The sequence below is a fragment of the Myxine glutinosa genome, chromosome 14 (assembly GCF_964187855.1).
Source record: "Myxine glutinosa chromosome 14, kmMyxGlut1.1, whole genome shotgun sequence".
Lineage (NCBI taxonomy): Eukaryota > Metazoa > Chordata > Myxini > Myxiniformes > Myxinidae > Myxine > Myxine glutinosa.
In genome coordinates, this window is record NC_136274.1 from 39,243,726 (window position 1) to 39,263,760 (window position 20,035).

Below are 20,035 nucleotides of genomic sequence, written 5' to 3' on the forward strand. Positions count from 1 at the left end.
TCCTCCCTGTGAGCATCCAGTTTGGTTTCTACCCCCATTCTGACCCCCTCTATCTGCTGCCCCATTTGGTTAACTTCCCTTTCCGCTTGGTCCCTCATGTCCCTCAATTTGCCTTCCATGGTGTTTTCTAACCCCTCTAACCCTTTTTGCATCCCTTCCATTTGATTCTCTTGAGCGGCCATTCTGTTTTCTACCCCCGTTAACCCCTCCTGTATTTCCCCTAATCTATCGTCTAATTTCCCAAATTTCATGTCTAATCCCTTAAAATTATTGTCTAATCCCTTAAAATTATTGTCTAATCCCTCACTGGTACCCCTCGCTTCGTCCCTCATTACCCCCATTTGGTTTCCCATTACCTCCAATTGCTCATTCTGAGCCTCCATCTGGTTCCCCATTACCCCCATTTGGTTTCCCATCCTGTTTTCCATCCCTTTGAAATTATCGTCTGTTTTTACCATAAAGGCCATCATCTGTTTCATAAACAGGTTCCAATTCATTGGCATCTCGGGTTCGGCTACCGCGCGCTCTTGCGAGGCGCCATTTTGCGCGCCCGCAACGTCGGGCGCAACGACGCTATTTTGTGCGTCTGCTACCCTCGCTGCTTCGCTCTCCTCCTGTCCCTCAATTTGGTCCTGGACCGACCCTGCCTCACTCTCCCCTACCGGACCCCAGCTGTCTTGGTCTGCCATAGCGCGACTTTCAAAATTCGGGTTTTTATTTTTGTAAAACAAATTCAAATTTCGCCGTTATAATTTCGCGCGGGAAACGCGCTCCGAATCGATTCTAATTGTTACAAATTTGGGCCTAATAAATTTAGTCCCGGGTTCGAATTCCACTCCTCGACACCAATTGTTACAGACGCGGTGGTGGATGTTAGTTTACCGAGCGGTTTTGGTATGACCACGTCTGCACAAGTTACCCGATTATACCCGAACGTTGACTAATCGCGCTACGCTAGGTCAATGAAGGAAAAGACACACGGCTGGGATTAAAATGACACGACTCCAGGGATACGGTTCTCAAGACCTCCGGAGGAGATTATATTCGTTCGGAAGGTCAGATTACAGGGACGAGAGGTACAACATAGAAAGACAAGCACTTAGACACAATCTTATATTAACCCCAACAGACGACAGATAAACGGGACAAAAGGCTGACTCACACGGGGTTTGATGGCTAGGAAAGGCAGGATCGATGGCTCCAGGTGCACCTGGGCTCAAAGGTCAGAATCGACTCGGTCCGGTCCAGAGATGCGGGGAGGTATTCAGCGCTCGTACGTGGCAACTTCTCTCTCCAGGCTGGGGGCGCATCTGACCTCACATCCGGTGAGTCGCTTCGTATATCCGGCGGGGAGTGACACGCCCTCGGCTCGTTAGCTCCGCCCCAGATGGAATCGGCACGTCGCCTCTCATTGGGTGCGTGCGGGGGGGGTTACCGGCTCCGCCCTTGACGGGGGACTGACAAGGAGCCCCTTCGTGGTAACCCCGTGGAGCGCATGGTCTGGCGCGCATTGTCAATGGCGGCTAACCGAGCCGGTGTGATGACGCACACTCCCCCCGCGCAGCGTCGTTGTTGTTGTAATTGTTGTTGTAGTTGTAGTTGTAGTTGTTGTTTAGGGAAGAAGATGGAAGGAGGTATGGGAAAGGTCCTAAACTCACTACTGGTGCCATATAATCACATTCTGGTGCAACGAAGAGTCATAATTAATGGAAACGAGTCCTTAACTGACATAGACTAAGAATAACTAGCAAGATGTCCGAAAGTTGTCTACGTGTGATGCGGTGGACCTGGGCACGACATTTAATGGGGGAAAAAGGGGGAGGTCGGCTCTACTGATTGTTGTTTACAGACAATGGGACTAGGGAATGGGGGATTGGGGATAGTTGGGGAGTATTGGGGAAATAGGGGAATATTTACAAGCGGATATGGAGGCCAAATTCCATATTCGCAACAATATATATATTGTTGCGGATATGAGGACTGTATATATTTTTTGATTGTGTTGTATTGTGGTAAATTGGTGTGAATTATTATTATTGTTGTTATTGTTATGCTGTGCCTCCTGCCTCCGGAGCTGTGTAAAGATCAAAAGGGCGTTCCATAATTAGTCCACAAGCATACACGTCAGCCAATCATAGAATATCCATGTTCGATAGTTATATCTTATTCTGTGTTTTAGGATAAGGCTGTGTCTCCCATTAATAGAAATACTCCATTGCACCAGTGAAAGAGATAGATTCCCTTCATTCCCACTCCCAAAACTTCCATTCCCATTCCCAAAACCTCCCTTCCAATTGCCTTCCGCATTTTGGGTGGTTTTCTTCAACCACCATTGGCCACGAGGTAGGGTTGGGGAAGAAAGGCGTGTCTCCACCTCGTCATAGAGGGGAGGAGTGAGCCAGCCCCACTCGACCAACCATGAGCCAGGGGTTCGGCTAGAGAGGGCGGAGGAAGAGCGATCGGGGAGGTTCGCAAAGGTTGAGGGGCGGGGGCCTATATAACCCAAGGCAGGGCGTGTCCAGGAAGAGATGCGTTTTTACAGAGGAGAGCAGAAGACAGAAAGGCCTGGAGTTGGTCACAAGGAGTTGGTCTGAGTTGGTCTGAGTCGGTTGCCTGAGGAGGGTCAGTGGTTGCGTTGGTAAGGAGTCGGTGGTCAGTTGGTTGCGGTGAGGAGTCGGTGGTGAGGAGTGAGAGAAACAAGAAAGAGTTGAGGGTTTGGACCAGACGACTGGGACAAGGCCTGGCAAAGCACGCGACGAAAACAGCAGCCAAAACAGCAGCCAAAACAGCAGCCAAAACAGCAGCGTGGGGCCTGGCCTGAACGGCGGCTGCTAAACGCGCCGGTTGTGCTGCGGGACCCCCTTGGACCTCCCTCTCCCTCCAGCCATCCACCTTCATTCCATTCCATCCTTCTTGTATACATGAGTTTGTTTTGTTTGTTCTGTCCTGGGAATAAGTTAAGTCTGTAGATAAGCTAGTATTTGCACTGTGTCACCTGCGTCTTATGTGTTGTAAATAAACGTGACTGCTTGCTTTTTGCTTGTGTGTAAATAATAATAAACCCAGTCACTCTTCTGTCCGTCTTCTCGTTTTATTCCTTTTCCTCTTTGCATTCGGTCGTTTTAGTCTTTTCCAGATTGGGCAGCTACGGTGCGATACGGCCAAAGTTCGGGTGGAATCGGGTAAGTTTGTTAGGTCGCGGTCACCAACCGCTCGGTCTACAACATCTAACCGCGATCTGTAACAATTGGTTGTCAGGAGTTGGATTCGGACCTGGGACCAAATTTGTTAGGCCCAAATTTTGGAACACCAATTGTACTATTAGAGTAACAATTGGTGTCGAGGAGTGGGATCGGACCCGAAGCGCGCATAACGCGCTCAAAATTATAAAGTGCTGGAAATTTGTGTTGTTTTACAAAAACCCGAATTTTGAAATCGCGCCATGGCTGGTCAAGGCGACGGGATGCCGGTGGGAGAAATAGACGGGTTAGGGGTAACCCAGGACTTAGGGAAAGAAAGGGAGGAGGAGAGCAATGAGGAGGCGGTTGAGGGGGTATCAGGCGCACGAAATGGCGTCCTCGCGCACGTGGGTGTAGCGGCACCAAATTTAGCCGCGGCCTTGGTCGCGGTAGCCGAACCCGATATGCCAATGAATTGGAACCTGTTTATGAAACAGATGATGGCCTTTATGGTAAAAACAGACGATAATTTCAAAGGGATGGAAAACAGGATAGGGGGCCAAATGGGGGTAATGAGGGACGGAGCGAGGGCTGATAGTGAGCGATTGGGGGGCAAAATGGGAGAAATGGGGGAACGGCTAGAAGCTAAATTTGAGGGGTTAGACAATGGGTTAGAGGGGGTGAAAAATGGGTTAATGGGGTTAGAAAATAGGATGGAAGACAAATTGCGGGAAATAGGGGAGCAATCCGCCCGGGAAATCGAACAGATGGGGAACCAGATGGAGGAGATACGACGAGGTGTAAGTGAGGTCTCTGGGCTACGCGAGGAGGTAAAGCGAGGTGAGAAGCGTATGGAGAAAGAAGTGAGGAATAATACGGCTAAGTTACAAGGGGGAATAGAAGATCTGACGGAGGAGGTGGAACAGCTGACAGAGGGACAAACGAAGTTAGTGGAGCAGGTTCAAAGGAACACTGCAGTACTCGGAGGGTTAAAGGCGACACAAAAAGAAATTAAAAATGACTTGATAGCGACACAGAGGCAATGTCAGATGGTACGTGAGGAACTGACAATGAGGGTGGACGAGGTGACAGAGATAATGGAGACAAAGGACCGGCAGGTGAGGATGCACATAGAGACGGTCACGGTAGCCTTAGAGGACGAACTTGAGGAGACGCACCGAGAAATAAAAGAGGTTAAACAAAAATTAGAGGAAGTGGAAGAAGAGGTGAGTGAAATTAAGAAGGGACGGACAGAAACTAAAAGAGAAATCCAGGAGGAGGTGATGGAATATGTGCAAGGTCGGTGCTCAACTCATGATGTGATGCTCACTAACCAAATAAAGAGTTTGCAGGTGGCAAAGGAGGTGCGGAGACGAAGTACGGAGGTGAGTGGCAATGTATATGATGTGAGGAAAGCTTCAGTCGGCTTGGGGATTGGTTTGGATCCGGGTGTTCGTGAGAGGCCGTTGGTGAAGTGTGCGACAGGTCAGGTGTGCGGAAAAAGAGGTGTGCGAGAATGTCCGACCATGGGGTGTGTGAGGAAAAAGTGCACGCCGAGGAGTGAGTGTGCCGTCAGGAGCGAGTTGGTCGAAGTGCGTGTGCGAGGGAGCACAGGGAAGCGCGGTGTGGTGAGTGTTACGGAGGAAGTAACGAAAAAGTGTGTGCAAGAGGATGCGCGAGAAAGGTGTGTAACGGACGGGTGCATGGGGAAAGCGCATGCTGTCAAGAGTAAGGGAGAATGCACGCCTGTGGTGAGTGTTACAGAGGATGTAACGGGAGAGTGTGCGCGAGAAAGGTGTGTAACGGACGGGTGCATGGGGAAAGCGCATGCTGTCGAGAGTAAGGGTGAGTGCGCTGTCAAGAATGGAGGTGAGAGTAGTGAGAGTGACACGGAGCGTGAGTTGGTTGTGACAGGTGAGCGAGGATGTACACCTGGAATGGAAGGATGCACACCTGGAATGGTAGAGCGTGAGTGGGAATGCACGCTGAAATTGGTCGTGAGGCACGTGGTTGGGTGTGCGGGTGAGAGCACACCTGTGGTTGTCACAGAGGAGGTGACCGAGAAAGGGGCGCGAAGAGGTGTGTTGGTGAGGTGTGCGAGCGACGAATGTGTGCCAAGGTGTTCGGTGGTCAGGTGTGTGACCAAGTCGGCGAGCGGAATGAGTGTACCGGGGTGTGTTAGAGAGGGTACAACGAGGAGCATGGAAACGGCTGCATGTATGAGCAAGAAAGGGGTAGCGTATGCGTATAAGCATCCAGGTAAGGCATCGACGGTAAACGGAGTAGCGGTTAGAGCGACTTATAGCCGAATCGGGCCCTCGGTGCGTGCCGGGCTTCGCGTGCCGCGAGAACCAGCGGGGATCCGAGCCACGGCGGATTCGAAAGGACCGCCGTGCGCGATCCACGCTGGGCCTCGCGTGGAACGGCCGCGTCCGGGCTCCACTAGGCGGAGCGGGCAGCTGGATAGGAAGGGTCGTCATGGCGACCACTTTCTATTGAGACGTGCCGGCAGGTCGAGATCGGGACATTGGATGGCTCCACGCCGAGGTGGTGCGTGGGATCTCGGCCCGGGTAAGCCCCCGCCGCTGCCCCGAATGCGGGACGCATCCAGCCGCCGGCACAAAAGAATCCGCGTTCATTGCTCGGCTGTACGAAGCCGGGCTGTAGACGTGAATTGGCGCACCGAGAGGATGTAATAAGTAGACGGGTGATGATACTGTTTCGGCCCCGAAATTAGAAAAAGGCGAAATTTGATGATTGGTACGATGATTGGCAGAATTTTTGATTGGTTGGGTTTAGGTGTGCCAAATTGATAGTGAGAGACCCCCAATGTGGTGGGATGGCAAATCCACCATCCCTCACAGGTGGGGCAAATGCGCTATAGATTATGGGGTTTATGGCAGTGAAAACTAGCCCGGGTGGGTTAGGATATTGGTAGGGATCTAGCGAAGATGACATTAGGTAACGTTAAGTTTAGTTAGTGACTGATACCTGTAGTGGGGACGCAGGTAGATTAGTATGGATGATAATGACGTGGGAGCGCAATAGTTTAAAGGGACGACTGGGAAGCGCAAGTTTCAGAAGGGAGTAGTTAGCTGAGATGATGCCGTGTGTGTGAGGATTGAACAAGTGAGAATGGAACAGGTGTGATTGCACAGGTGTGCAACTGAACAGGTGTGTGGAGCAGTGTATGAGGGAGTAGTGGTGATGTGTGTTGTGTTGACCAACTGGTCCAGGAAGAGGAGGAGGGTGCAGGTGGCACCAGGTGTGATTGCACAGGTGTGCAACAACAGGTGAATGGAGAATGGTTGTGTGAAATAAATGGTTGTATGGAATAAATGGTATGGAGTATTGGAATGGATGGTCGTGGAGTGGGTATGGTGGAAATTGTGGAGTGGAGTGGATGGTGCGAAGGTGTGAATGGGGGAAGAGTGGACCCCCATCACGGATACCCGGGGCGGGTAGTGTAAGTGTTAGGTAGCGGGTACAGGTAAATTGTGGTTGGATATTGGCATCTGTGGTGCGGGTGAAAGAATGGTCTTTGGATGGGTGCATTAGTGTTGTGGAAATGGCTGGGCGTGTAGCCTGTTAGTGTGTGTAGTTGGTTGGGCACTCCACCACTGTGAGGATGTCGGCCAGGTGAGGCCGCAGGTGGGCTCTGGGAGCCGGTAGTAGTTGTTGTGGATGGGGCCCGAGGATCCGGAGGACGGACCCGGGTAGCCCAGTGCCAGAAGGGCACCATGGGGTGACAGAGCCAGGAGGGGCTGTCCCCAGTTAGTTAGGTTAGGGTGAGGAGCTAGGTAAGCTCGGGTGGCAACTGCAGTGGTGGAGGTGTGCAGGTGGGTAGACCTGATGGGAGAGCTACACGTCGCGGCCCAGAAATTGGGCGAGGCACCGGGAGATGAATCGGGGGAGTGAGACCCCAAATTGAGAAGCACCACAGTTTGGTCAATGGGAATTGGTTTTTAGAACCCATAGTGTAAATGGCCAATGGATTGGCAGGGAAAGACCCCGGGTAGTGTAATGTGTGTTAATGTCATTTAGAAAGTAGTTAGGATGAAGTCTCCTCGCACCATCTGCATCCACTCACCTGAGGTGACAGGTACTCCACACCATGCCATGTTTAATTATTTTATGATGCAAATGTTTGGATTGTGAGACGCATCATGACGTGGGTGTGACATTGTGCTTTGATGTTCCATCTCTGCCTCCTTATGAGGATTGATGATGAATTTGGTGATGGCAAATTTTGAAGTAGAGGGATTGTGGAGACGAATTTGGTATAGGGGAAATATGGGGAAGACGTGACAGTAGTGACGAATTTGTAAATGTGTAGATTTTTGTACATATGGGGTAAGGGCAAGGGTAGGGTAGGTGACAGGGGGGTGACGTACGGTAGGGACGAGCTTTCTCACTTCGCCCTCCGTACGCATTTCGCCTTGCATTGCCTTATTGATGTGTACCCTTGTGACCTTACCCCTCGCTCAATTGTCTTTCCCCTTTTGTCTCCCACATGACCTGTGCGCCATTGGGTGCCGAGGGGAGCGTGCGTGGGTCGGCCATTGTGCGCCCGAAATTCCCAGAACCAGCTGTCTGCATCGATGCACCACATTATGGACCACATGCCTGTGGCCGAGCACCACTTATGGACCCCATGGGTTGGGGCATGGCCCCTCTGCTGGAACCGGCCATGAGGGCCCGAAATCTTGCTGGCGGACCTTGGCCACAGGGCACCGATGCCCCACAGGTGAACCACACATAGTCGGCCCTGTGGGCCATAAATAAAGCAAATAAAAAGGACACATTGGGCACACTTTATTGAAAATAGGCCGCCAGTAAGCAAAGCAAAAGAATGACATCTGGAAGACCAAATAATAATAACCAGCAGAGGGAGCCGAAGAGCAAGAGATCACCTGCAGGGTTAGGGGTTGTTGAATTTATTTTATTGTTGAACATTGATGAACAATGGTGACTGCACCGATTGGTGCTTGGGCTTGTATTGGTGCGTTTTTGGGTGCGTTCATGGTGCGTCGATGCAGAGCAGACTGTCTCCCCCCCAGAAAGAACAATCACAGGTCCTGGGTTAGTTTTGTAAATAAAAATAGCGTCATTGTAAATAATGCTTCCCACCGTCAGTGTATCGTTTGAAGACCATTCCGCAATTCGGTTAACTGTGGGCGTAAGTCTGTTAGGCAGGGTGCAATGGAGCAGCGGGACACATTTATTTATGTTTTAAAACTGTCACACTCAGGGTCAGGTTAAAAGTAGAGGGGACTACACCTACGTGTCACACTAAAAGTAAAAGTTGTAGGCTCGGGCCGTGCCTAAGAGGAGGAGGGTGCAGTGTTGCGGATATGAGGACTGTATATTTTTTTTGATTGTGTTGTATTGTGGTAAATTGGTGTGAATTATTATTATTGTTGTTATTGTTATTCTGTGCCTCCTGCCTCCGGAGCTGTGTAAAGATCAAAAGGGCGTTCCATAATTAGTCCACAAGCATACACGTCAGCCAATCATAGAATATCCATGTTCGATAGTTATATCTTATTCTGTGTTTTAGGATAAGGCTGTGTCTCCCATTAATAGAAATACTCCATTGCACCAGTGAAAGAGATAGATTCCCTTCATTCCCACTCCCAAAACTTCCATTCCCATTCCCAAAACCTCCCTTCCAATTGCCTTCCGCATTTTGGGCGGTTTTCTTCAACCACCATTGGCCACGAGGTAGGGTTGGGGAAGAAAGGCGTGTCTCCACCTTGTCATAGAGGGGAGGAGTGAGCCAGCCCCACTCGACCAACCATGAGCCAGGGGTTCGGCTAGAGAGGGCGGAGGAAGAGCGATCGGGGAGGTTCGCAAAGGTTGAGGGGCGGGGGCCTATATAACCCAAGGCAGGGCGTGTCCAGGAAGAGATGCGTTTTTACAGAGGAGAGCAGAAGACAGAAAGGCCTGGAGTTGGTCACAAGGAGTTGGTCTGAGTCGGTTGCCTGAGGAGGGTCAGTGGTTGCGTTGGTAAGGAGTCGGTGGTCAGTTGGTTGCGGTGAGGAGTCGGTGGTGAGGAGTGAGAGAAACAAGAAAGAGTTGAGGGTTTGGACCAGACGACTGGGACAAGGCCTGGCAAAGCACGCGACGAAAACAGCAGCCAAAACAGCAGCCAAAACAGCAGCCAAAACAGCAGCGTGGGGCCTGGCCTGAACGGCGGCTGCTAAACGCGCCGGTTGTGCTGCGGGACCCCCTTGGACCTCCCTCTCCCTCCAGCCATCCACCTTCATTCCATTCCATCCTTCTTGTATACGTGAGTTTGTTTTGTTTGTTCTGTCCTGGGAATAAGTTAAGTCTGTAGATAAGCTAGTATTTGCACTGTGTCACCTGCGTCTTATGTGTTGTAAATAAACGTGACTGCTTGCTTTTTGCTTGTGTGTAAATAATAATAAACCCAGTCACTCTTCTGTCCGTCTTCTCGTTTTATTCCTTTTCCTCTTTGCATTCGGTCGTTTTAGTCTTTTCCAGATTGGGCAGCTACGGTGCGATACGGCCAAAGTTCGGGTGGAATCGGGTAAGTTTGTTAGGTCGCGGTCACCAACCGCTCGGTCTACAACATCTAACCGCGATCTGTAACAATATATACACACATCCACATATATATATATATATACATACACATCCACATCCACATATATATATATATATATATATATATATATATATATATATATATATATATATATATTGTTGCGAATATGGAATTTGGCCTCCATATCCGCTTGTAAATATTCCCCTATTTTCTCCAATACTCCCCAACTTTCCCCAATCCCCCATTCCCTAGTCCCATTGCATGTAAATAACAATCAGTAGAGCCGACCTTCCCCTTATTCCCCCATTAAATGTCGTGCCCAGGTCCACCGCACCACACGTAGACAACTTTCGGACATCTTCCTAGTTATTCTTATTCTATGTCAGTTAAGGCCTCGTCTCCATTAATTATGACTCTTCGTTGCACCAGAATGTGATTATATGGCATCAGTAGTGAGTTTAGGACCTTTCCCATACCTCCTTCCATCTTCTTCCCCAACAATTACAACAACAACAGAGATGGCGGCGGAGCGGGGGAGGATGCGTCCTCACACCGGCTCGATTAGCTCCAGACCATGCGCTCCACGGGGTTACCACGAAGGGGCTCCTTGTCAGCTCCTCGTCAAGGGCGGAGCCTGGTAAACCCCCCCCCGCACGCACCCAATGAGAAGCAACGTGCCGATTCCACGAGGCGGAGCTAACGAGCCGAGGGCGTGTCACTCCCCGCCGGATATACGCGGCCACGCGCCGGATGTGACGTGAGATGCGCACCCAGCTTGGAGAAGGAAAGCCACCTGCGAGCTAGACTGGGCCAAATCAGGGGTGATTTTCAATTTTTCATACTACAAGGTTGTAATTTACCTAAAAGTTGTGGCTGGGTAACAAAAACAAAACCATGTAATTTTTTTTCAAAAATATTGACGTCTTACGGTAAAACAGCCCGTTACCATAGCAACCGTTACAGACGACTCAAAAAATTCTTAAAATCGATGATTTCTCAGGCTGTGTGTGACCCCCAGAGTTGATTCTGGTACCAAAAGATTCAGAATTGAAAGCCAAGGATGATTGGATAGCTTAACAATGTCTGTGACACAATTCAATACAACTTTTATCCCAAAAACTCATTTTTATCTCAAATTTAAGGCATTTGTTTGAAAGAAAAATGAAAATTTTGCTTTTTAATCATAGGATAATCATTAATCAGAGCTATAGTCAAATTAAATGTACTTTAAATTAACTTTTGTCATTGATTAAGCTTTTTTGTCTCAAATTTAAGGTCTGACATTGAACATTGATAACAAAATAAAAAACCTAGTCCCAATTGTAATCAATGGAGGCCAATGACTTCTTGGTCACAACCTCAGTGGATGTTGCCAGTCCATGCAGCTTCTCCCTGACGCCCTTCACAACCCTGTATAGAGCCTGGAGCTGCGCCTCAGATTTGGGGGCCTTGTTAGTGTTCAAATCTGTGGTGAGTCCAAGTGTCCGCTCTGCTGCGTCATTGACAACTGGGAGTTTGGCCACAACTTCCTTGCCATGACGATAGCTGTCTGAGGTGGGCCACTGTGCAACGGGGAGCTTGACAAAACTGGAGTCAATACCCAAGAGTTCAAACATGCTCCAAGAGTCGTAACCAACAAAGTCTTTGAGGGCTTTACTCCCCAATTGCTGTGAGGCTGGCATCTCCTGTATCATGTTATGTGCAGTCCCATGGTACCTGAGCATAGCCCTTCTCATAGTCTGCTTGTCAGATGACGTTCTGTCCAAGAAGAGTGCCAAAGAGACCAATCTCTCTGAGAGGTACCACAAATGGTTTTGTAGCTTCTCTCGGGCCACAGTCACAAAGGACAGAAATTTGGCAGGCCACTTTGTTGGATTCTTTGCGATACTGGCCTCAGCCTTGAGGAGGTTCTTCATCAGGTACATGTCGTTAGATGGTGCATCTGCAGCACTGGTACATGTCAACCACGCTTTAGTGTAGAAGACTGACATGAATGCAGCGAGACTGGTTATGTCTTCCAGCTCTTCGGGTGTGTAGATATCTCCCAGCTGCCAACGGAAGAGTGCCACCTTTATAGTGTATAAAGTCTTGCTCATCCAACGGGCGTGGTGGAATGCCCCAGGAGCTTTGATAGTGATGGTCCTCATACCATCAGGGACAGTCCCTCCAAGAAACAGCAGTGTGAGGTGTGCCAGCTCCAGGTAGTCGTGTCGAAGAGTCTCCTTTGTGCTATTGTCCATCCACGTCTGAAGGAAGGTGATGGTGGCATGTACATGGCCAGCCAGCTCTCTCTGTTGAGCAGACACCTCGACCAATGTGTAGTTGCCCTGGTCCAATTCACTCCAAGTGTTGAGCAGTCGCTTGAACAGCTGTTCATTAGGTCCTGTGGTGGGGCCATACACTATTGAGCAAGACGCCCCTCCAACCAATTCGTGGATGTGGTGCCGACACGCCAGTTGCAGAAGACTCCTGCCAAACTCAGTCTCCAGTCTTACTACGACTCCACTCTTGACCCCAGAGTTCACTGCCGTTGTATCGAAGACAAGAGCGCCTATCCTTGATGTGTGCAAGAGCGCCTTGAACACCCTGATGAATGGTTACAGTAACAACCGAAAGCAGGCATTAAAATTAATGATTGTAAGCTGCTTTTGTTAACTTTTTTTTATTGAAATGAAGATGGCCAAATTTAAACAACGTTATAACAGTTATAAAAACTGGACAATACAAGGTTGTAAAAGACAATTTAAAGTAAATTTAATCTGATTAATGGTTATCCTATGATTAAAAAGCAAAATTTTCAATTTCTTTCCATAAATATGCTTGAAATTTCAGACAAAAATCAGTTTTTTGGATAAAAGTGGTATTGAATTGTGTCACAGACATTGTTAAGCTATCCAATCATCCTTGGCTTTCAATTCTGCATCTTTTGGTACCAGAATCAACTCTGGGGGTCAAACACAGCTTGAGAAACCGTCAATTTAGGCATTTTTTGAGTCGTCTGTAACTGTTGCTATGGTAACGGGCTGTCTGACCGTAAAACGTCAATATTTTTGAATTTTTTTTTCATGATTTTGTTCCGGATACTCACTCACAACTTTTAGGTAAATTACATTGAATAAGGAAAATCACCTCCGATTTGGCCCAGCCTACTGCGAGCGCTGAGTGAGATGCGCCCCTAGCTGGAGAAAGAACGTTGCCTACGACCGCTGAGAGGAAGAGAACCCGCCTGTGAAAGAACGTTACCACCTCGAGCGCTGTGCAACCTTCCGCATCTTTGGACCGGACCGGACCGTACTGTACCCTGCCCCGAGCCCAGGAGGACCTGGAGCCATCGATCCTGCCTTTCCTAGCCATCAAACCCCCGTGTGAGTCAGCCGTTGTCCCGTGTGTCTGTCGTCTGTCCGGGGTTAATATAAGAGTGTGTCTAAGTGCTTGTCTTTCTATGCTGTCCCTCTTGTAGTTGTAATCTAACCTTCCGCCTTAATATAACCTCCTCCGGAGGTCTTGAGAACTGAACCCCTGGTGTCGTATTGTGTTATTGTAATCCAGCCGGGTGTCTTCTTTTTCTTATTGAGCCAGCATAGCGCGACTAGTCAACGTTCGGGCACAATCGGGTAACTTGTGCAGACGTGGTCATACCAATAAACCGCTCGGTAAATAACATCCAAGCCACGTCTGTAACAATTGGTGTCGAGGAGTGGAATTCGAACCCGGGACTAAATTTATTAGGCCCAAATTGGTAACAAGTAGAATCGATTCGGAGCGCGTTTCCCGCGCGAAATTATAACGGCGAAATTTGAATTTGTTTTACGAAAATAAAATAAAAAACCGAATTTTGAAAGTCGCGCTATGGCGGATCAAGACGGCTGGGGTCCGGTAGGGGAGAGTGAAGCAGGGTCGGTCCAGGACCAAATTGAGGGACATGAGGGACATGAGGAGAGCGAAACAGCGAGGGTAACAGGCACGCAAAATGGCGCCTCGCAAGAGCGCGCGGTAGCCGAGCCCGCTGTATCACCGGGCTTTAACATGCAGCCGATTGACATACAGGCCCTCATTGCGCAGCTACAGGCAGCTGTACAGATGAGTATGGGGAGCCAGATTGAGCGATTGGGTGAGCGGTTGGGGAACCGGATGGATGCTCAGAGTGAGCAATTGGGGGTAATGGGGAACCGGATGGATGCTCAGAGTGAGCAAATGAGGGTTGATAGTGGGCGAATGGAGGGCCAAATGGGGGTAATGGGAAACCAAATGGGGGTAATGAGGGACGAAGCGAGGGGTACCAGTGAGAAGTTAGACAATAATTTTGAGGGGTTAGACAACGGGATAAAAGAAGTGAAAAATGGGTTAACGGGGGTAGAAAACAGAATGGCCGCTCAAGAGAATCAAATGGAAGGGATGCAAAAGGGGTTAGAGGGGGTAGAAAATAGAATGGCTGCCCAGGAGAATCAGATAGAGGGAGTGAAAAATGGGTTAGAGGGGTTAGAAAACAGTATGGAAGGCAAATTGAGGGACATGAGGGACCAAGCGGAAAGGGAAGTTAAACAAATGGAGCAGCAGATAGAGGGGGTCAGAATGGGGGTAGAAACCAAACTGGATGCTCACAGGGAGGAAATGGAGCAGATGAGGGTGGCATCTGGGCAGGAGATGCAAGTGATGGGAGAGGAGATCAGAAGAGGAGTGAGTGAGGAGGTCGGAGGAGTGCGCGAGGAGGTGAGGCACTGTAAGGAGCACATGGAGAAGGAGGTGAGAAAGGGGACTGTAAAGTTACAGGGGGGCATAGAGGTCCTGACGCAGGAGGTGGAGCAGCTAACAGAGGGACAAAAAGAACTAACGGACCAGGTAAAGAAGAACACAGCGGTAATAGAGGGTTTAAAATCGACACAGAAGGAGATGAAAAAGGACGTAGGGGTAATTAAAAAAGAGTGCCAGACGGTGCATGAGGACCTGACGAGGAAAATGGACGAGGTGATAGAGGTAATGGAGACGAAGGACCGGCAGGTGAGGACGCACATGGAAACGGTCAAGGTAGCCTTGGAGGACGAGCTTGAGGAGACGTACCGGGGAATAAAAGAGGTGAAGCAGAAATTAGAAGAAGTGGAAGAAGGGGTGAGCGAAATTAAGAAGCGACGGAGAGAGGATAACAAAGAGATAAAGGAGGAAGTAAAAGAATTGGTCCAAAGTCTGTGTTTGGATCGTGATGATGTGCTCATTAACCGGATGAGGGATTCGCAGGTGATGGAGGAGAAGCGAAGAGGAAGAGGACCCGGTGTAAGTGGTGACCAATATGGTCGTGCGTATGATGCGCCAGGGGATTTAATAAGCTTGGGGGTCGAGATAGACCCGGGTGTTCGTGAGAGGCCGTTGGTGAAGTGTGCGACAGGTCTGGTGTGCGAAAGAGGAGGTGTGCGAGAAAGTCCGACTCTGGGGTGTGTGAGGAAAAAGTGCGTGCCAAGGAGTGAGTGTGCTGGCGAGAGTGAGTCGGTCGTAACGTGTGTGCGAGGGAGCACATGGAAGCGCAGTGTGATGAGTGTTACAGAGGGTGTGACGGGAGAGTGTGCGCGAGAAAGGTGTGTGACGGACAGGTGCATGAGGAAAGAGTGCGCTGTCAGAAGTAAGGAAGAGTGTCCACCTGTGGTGAGTGTTACAGAGGGTGTAACGGGAGAGTGTGCGCGAGAAAGGTGTGTGACGGACAGGTGCATGAGGAAAGAGTGCGCTGTCAGAAGTAAGGAAGAGTGTCCACCTGTGGTGAGTGTTACAGAGGGTGTAACGGGAGAGTGTGCGCGAGAAAGGTGTGTAACGGACAGGTGCATGGGGAAAGAGTGCGCTGTCAAGAGGAAGGGTGAGTGCGCTGTCAGGAATGGAGGTGAAAGTAGTGAGAGTGACATGGAGCGTGAGTTAGTTGTGACAGGTGAGCGAGGATGTACACCTGGGATGGAAGGATGCACACCTGGAATGGTAGAGCGTGAGTGGGAATGCACGCTGGAGTTGGTGGTGAGGCACGTGGTTGGGTGTGCGAATGAGAGCACACCTGTGATTGTCACAGAGGAGGTGACCGAGGAGGGGGCGCGAAGCGGTGTATTGGTGAGGTGTGCGAGCAACGAATGTGTGCCAAAGTGTTCGGTGGTCAGGTGTGTGACCAAGGCTGTGAGTGGAATGGGTGTACCTGGGTGTGTAAGGAACGGTACAAGGAGCAAGGAACGGGCTGCGGGGTGTAAGCAAGCAGGTGAAGCATCGACGGTGACCGGGTTAAAGGTTAGGTCGACTTTTAGCCGAAGCGGGCCCTCGGTGCGTGCCGGGTTTCGCGTGCCGCGAGAACCAGCGGGGATCCGAGCCACGGCGGGTTCGAAAGGACCGCCGTGCGCGATCCGTGCTGGGCCTCGCTTTGAACGTCCGTGCTCCACTAGGCGGATCTGGCAGCCCGATAGAAAGGGTCGTCATGGCGACCACTTTTTGGTGAGACGTGCCGGCAGGTCGAGATCGGGACATTGGATGGCTCCACGCCGAGAAGGTGCGTGGGATCTCGGGCCGGGTAAACCTCCTTCCCTGCACCGAGCGCCGGACGCATCCAGCCGCCAGCACAAAAGAATTCGCATTCATGGCTTGGCTGTACGAAGCCGGGCTGTAGATGTGAATTGGCGCACCGAGAGTACCTAATAAGTAGACGGGTGATGGTGATAGTGATAGTAGTGATTTGATACAAAATTTAGAAAAGTGAATAGAATTGGCAGTAAATAGAAAATTTTTGAATTGTTGAAATTTGACGTGCAAAATTGATAGTGAGAGACCCCCGATGTGGTGGGATGGCAAATCCACCATCCCTCACAGGTGGGGGCAAAGGAGCACTAGATTATGGGGTGTATGGCAGTGAAAACTAGCCCGGGTGGGTTAGGTTATTAGTAGGGATCTAGAAGAGATTGACATTAGGTAACGTTAAATTTAGTTAGTGACTGATACCTGTAGTGGGGACGCAGGTAGATTAGTGTGGATGATAATGACGTGGGAGCGCAATAGTTTAAAGGGACGACTGGGAAGCGCAAGTTTCAGAAGGGAGTAGTTAGCTGAGATGATGCCGTGTGTGTGAGGATGGAACAGGTGTGATTGCACTGGTGTGCAATTGGACAGGTGTGTGGAGCAGTGTATGAGTAGTGAGTGTGTGGATCAGCGCGAATGCGCTTGGGGAGAGAAGGGTGCAGGTGGCACCAAGTGTGAGAGCACAGGTGTGCAATTGGACAGGTGTGTGGAGCAGTGTATGAGTAGTGAGTGTTGTGGATCAGCGCGAATGCGCTTGGGGAGAGAAGGGTGCAGGTGGCACCAGGTGTGAGAGCACAGGTGTGCAGGTACAGGTGTGTGGAGAGAGTTGGAGTGAGTGGTACGGAGTGGTGTGCATGGTGCGAAGGTGTGGATGGGGGAAGAGTGGACCCCTTTCACGAGTACCCGGGGCGGGTAGTGTAAGTGTTAGGTAGAGGGTGCAGGTAAATTGTGGTTGGATATTGGCATTTGTGGTGCGGTTGCAGAATGGTGTTGTGAATGGGTGCATTAGTGTTGTGGAAATGGCTGGGCGTGTAGCCTGTTAGTGTGTGTAGTTGGTTGGGCACTCCACCACTGTGAGGATGTCGGCCAGGTGAGGCCGCAGGTGGGCTCTGGGAGCCGGTAGAGTTGTGGATGGGGCCCGAGGATCCGGAGGATGGACCCGGGTAGCCCAGTGCCAGAGAGGGCACCGAGTGGGGAGAGTGCCAGAGGGCCTTCCCCTGGTAGTTAGGTTAGGGTAAGGAGCAGGTAAGCTCGGAGGCAACTGCAGTGGTGGAGGTGTGCAGGTGGGTAGACCCACTGGGAGAGGTACACGTCGCAGCCCAGAAATTGTACGAGGGCACCGGGAGATGAATCGGGGGAGTAAGACCCCAAATTGAAGAGCACCACAGTTTGGCCAATGGGAATTGGTTTTTTAGAACCCATAGTGTAAGAGGGCCAATGGTTTGGCCGGAGAGAGACCCCGGGTAGTGTAAAGTTGTTAAAGTCATTTAGGAAATAGTTAGGATTGAAGAACCTGTCGCACCATACGCAGCCACTTACCTGTGGTGATGATGATGACTCCACACCTGTGTTTTCTTTGTTTTGTTGCAGGAGATGAATCGCTGTGTGGATTTGTGAGACGCATCACGACGTGGATGAGACATTGGAGTGATTCCATCTCTCCCTCCCTAGGAGGGACTGATGATGAATTGGTGATGGCAAATTATGATGTTGAGTTGGAGATGGCAAATTTTGATGAGAGTTGAAAATGGCAAATTTGATTGGTTAGGAGGGAGAGAAGACGAATTTGGTTTATGGGAGGAACGGGGAAGACAGTAGGGATGTTTGTTGATTTGTAAAGTAGATGTTTATGGGTAGTGTTGTGTTTTGTGGATGCAGTAAGGGGTAAGGGAGGGGCCATGTAGGTTACCTGGTGGGGGGGGGCGTACGATAGGAACGTACCTGTCTCACCTGGTTCCCATGTGCCCCCAGTGTGCATCACCTTACATTGCGTGCACTTTTGCGCCCTTACCACCTTACTCACTTGTTTCTTCTTTTGTCTCCCACCTCCGAGGATCTGGCTTTGGGGTAGAGAGAGAGGAGAGAGAGGTGCTGGCTGCGCAGTTGTGGGCCTGCACTTTCGCTGTTTGCTGCCGGGATCGATACACCATATGGACCGCAATGTTTGTGGCCACCCACAATGGACCGCAGTTCGTTTGCGGCCCAGCACCACCCGGGGATGGACCTATGGATCAACGTGGCACCTATGCCATACAGGTGAACCACTAATAGTTAACACCACCAAGTGCACCACAAGAAGAGCAAGAGACACCTGCAGGGTTAGGGGTTGTCGAATTTATTTTTATTCCAATGAACAATGGTGACTGCACCGATTGGTGGTGGGGTGGTGCTTTTGATGCTCGGGAAGGGTGCTCTGCACGTTATTAAAGGCCGTCGGCCACAGAGCACTCGTGGGTTGGTGTATCGATGTTGGCAAGCGCGCTCTCTCTCTATGCATAACATCTGCATGTGTTCCTCCAAAAACAGGTCCTGGATCGTAGTGTAAATAGCAGCGTAGTCTTGTAAATAATGCTCCCTACCGGCTGTATGTTTGGTTTGAGGATTCTTTCCGGATTCGGTTATCCTGTGGGTGTGTTTCTGTGAGGAGAAGGGTGCAACGTCGCAGGGGGACATATTTACTCATTTGTGAATATCTGTAAAACTGTCGCACTCAGGGTAGAGTTAATAGTAGAGGGAACTACATTGCGTGCCACACTAAAGTAGGTAAAAATTTATCGGGTCGGGACGCCCCGAGGGTAGAGAAGGGTGCAATGTTGCGAATATGGAATTTGGCCTCCATATCCGCTTGTAAATATTCCCCTATTTTCTCCAATACTCCCCAACTTTCCCCAATCCCCCATTCCCTAGTCCCATTGCATGTAAATAACAATCAGTAGAGCCGACCTTCCCCTTATTCCCCCATTAAATGTCGTGCCCAGGTCCACCGCACCACACGTAGACAACTTTCGGACATCTTCCTAGTTATTCTTATTCTATGTCAGTTAAGGCCTCGTCTCCATTAATTATGACTCTTCGTTGCACCAGAATGTGATTATATGGCATCAGTAGTGAGTTTAGGACCTTTCCCATACCTCCTTCCATCTTCTTCCCCAACAATTACAACAACAACAGAGATGGCGGCGGAGCGGGGGAGGATGCGTCCTCACACCGGCTCGATTAGCTCCAGACCATGCGCTCCACGGGGTTACCACGAAGGGGCTCCTTGTCAGCTCCTCGTCAAGGGCGGAGCCTGGTAAACCCCCCCCCGCACGCACCCAATGAGAAGCAACGTGCCGATTCCACGAGGCGGAGCTAACGAGCCGAGGGCGTGTCACTCCCCGCCGGATATACGCGGCCACGCGCCGGATGTGACGTGAGATGCGCACCCAGCTTGGAGAAGGAAAGCCACCTGCGAGCGCTGAGTGAGATGCGCCCCTAGCTGGAGAAAGAACGTTGCCTACGACCGCTGAGAGGAAGAGAACCCGCCTGTGAAAGAACGTTACCACCTCGAGCGCTGTGCAACCTTCCGCATCTTTGGACCGGACCGGACCGTACTGTACCCTGCCCCGAGCCCAGGAGGACCTGGAGCCATCGATCCTGCCTTTCCTAGCCATCAAACCCCCGTGTGAGTCAGCCGTTGTCCCGTGTGTCTGTCGTCTGTCCGGGGTTAATATAAGAGTGTGTCTAAGTGCTTGTCTTTCTATGCTGTCCCTCT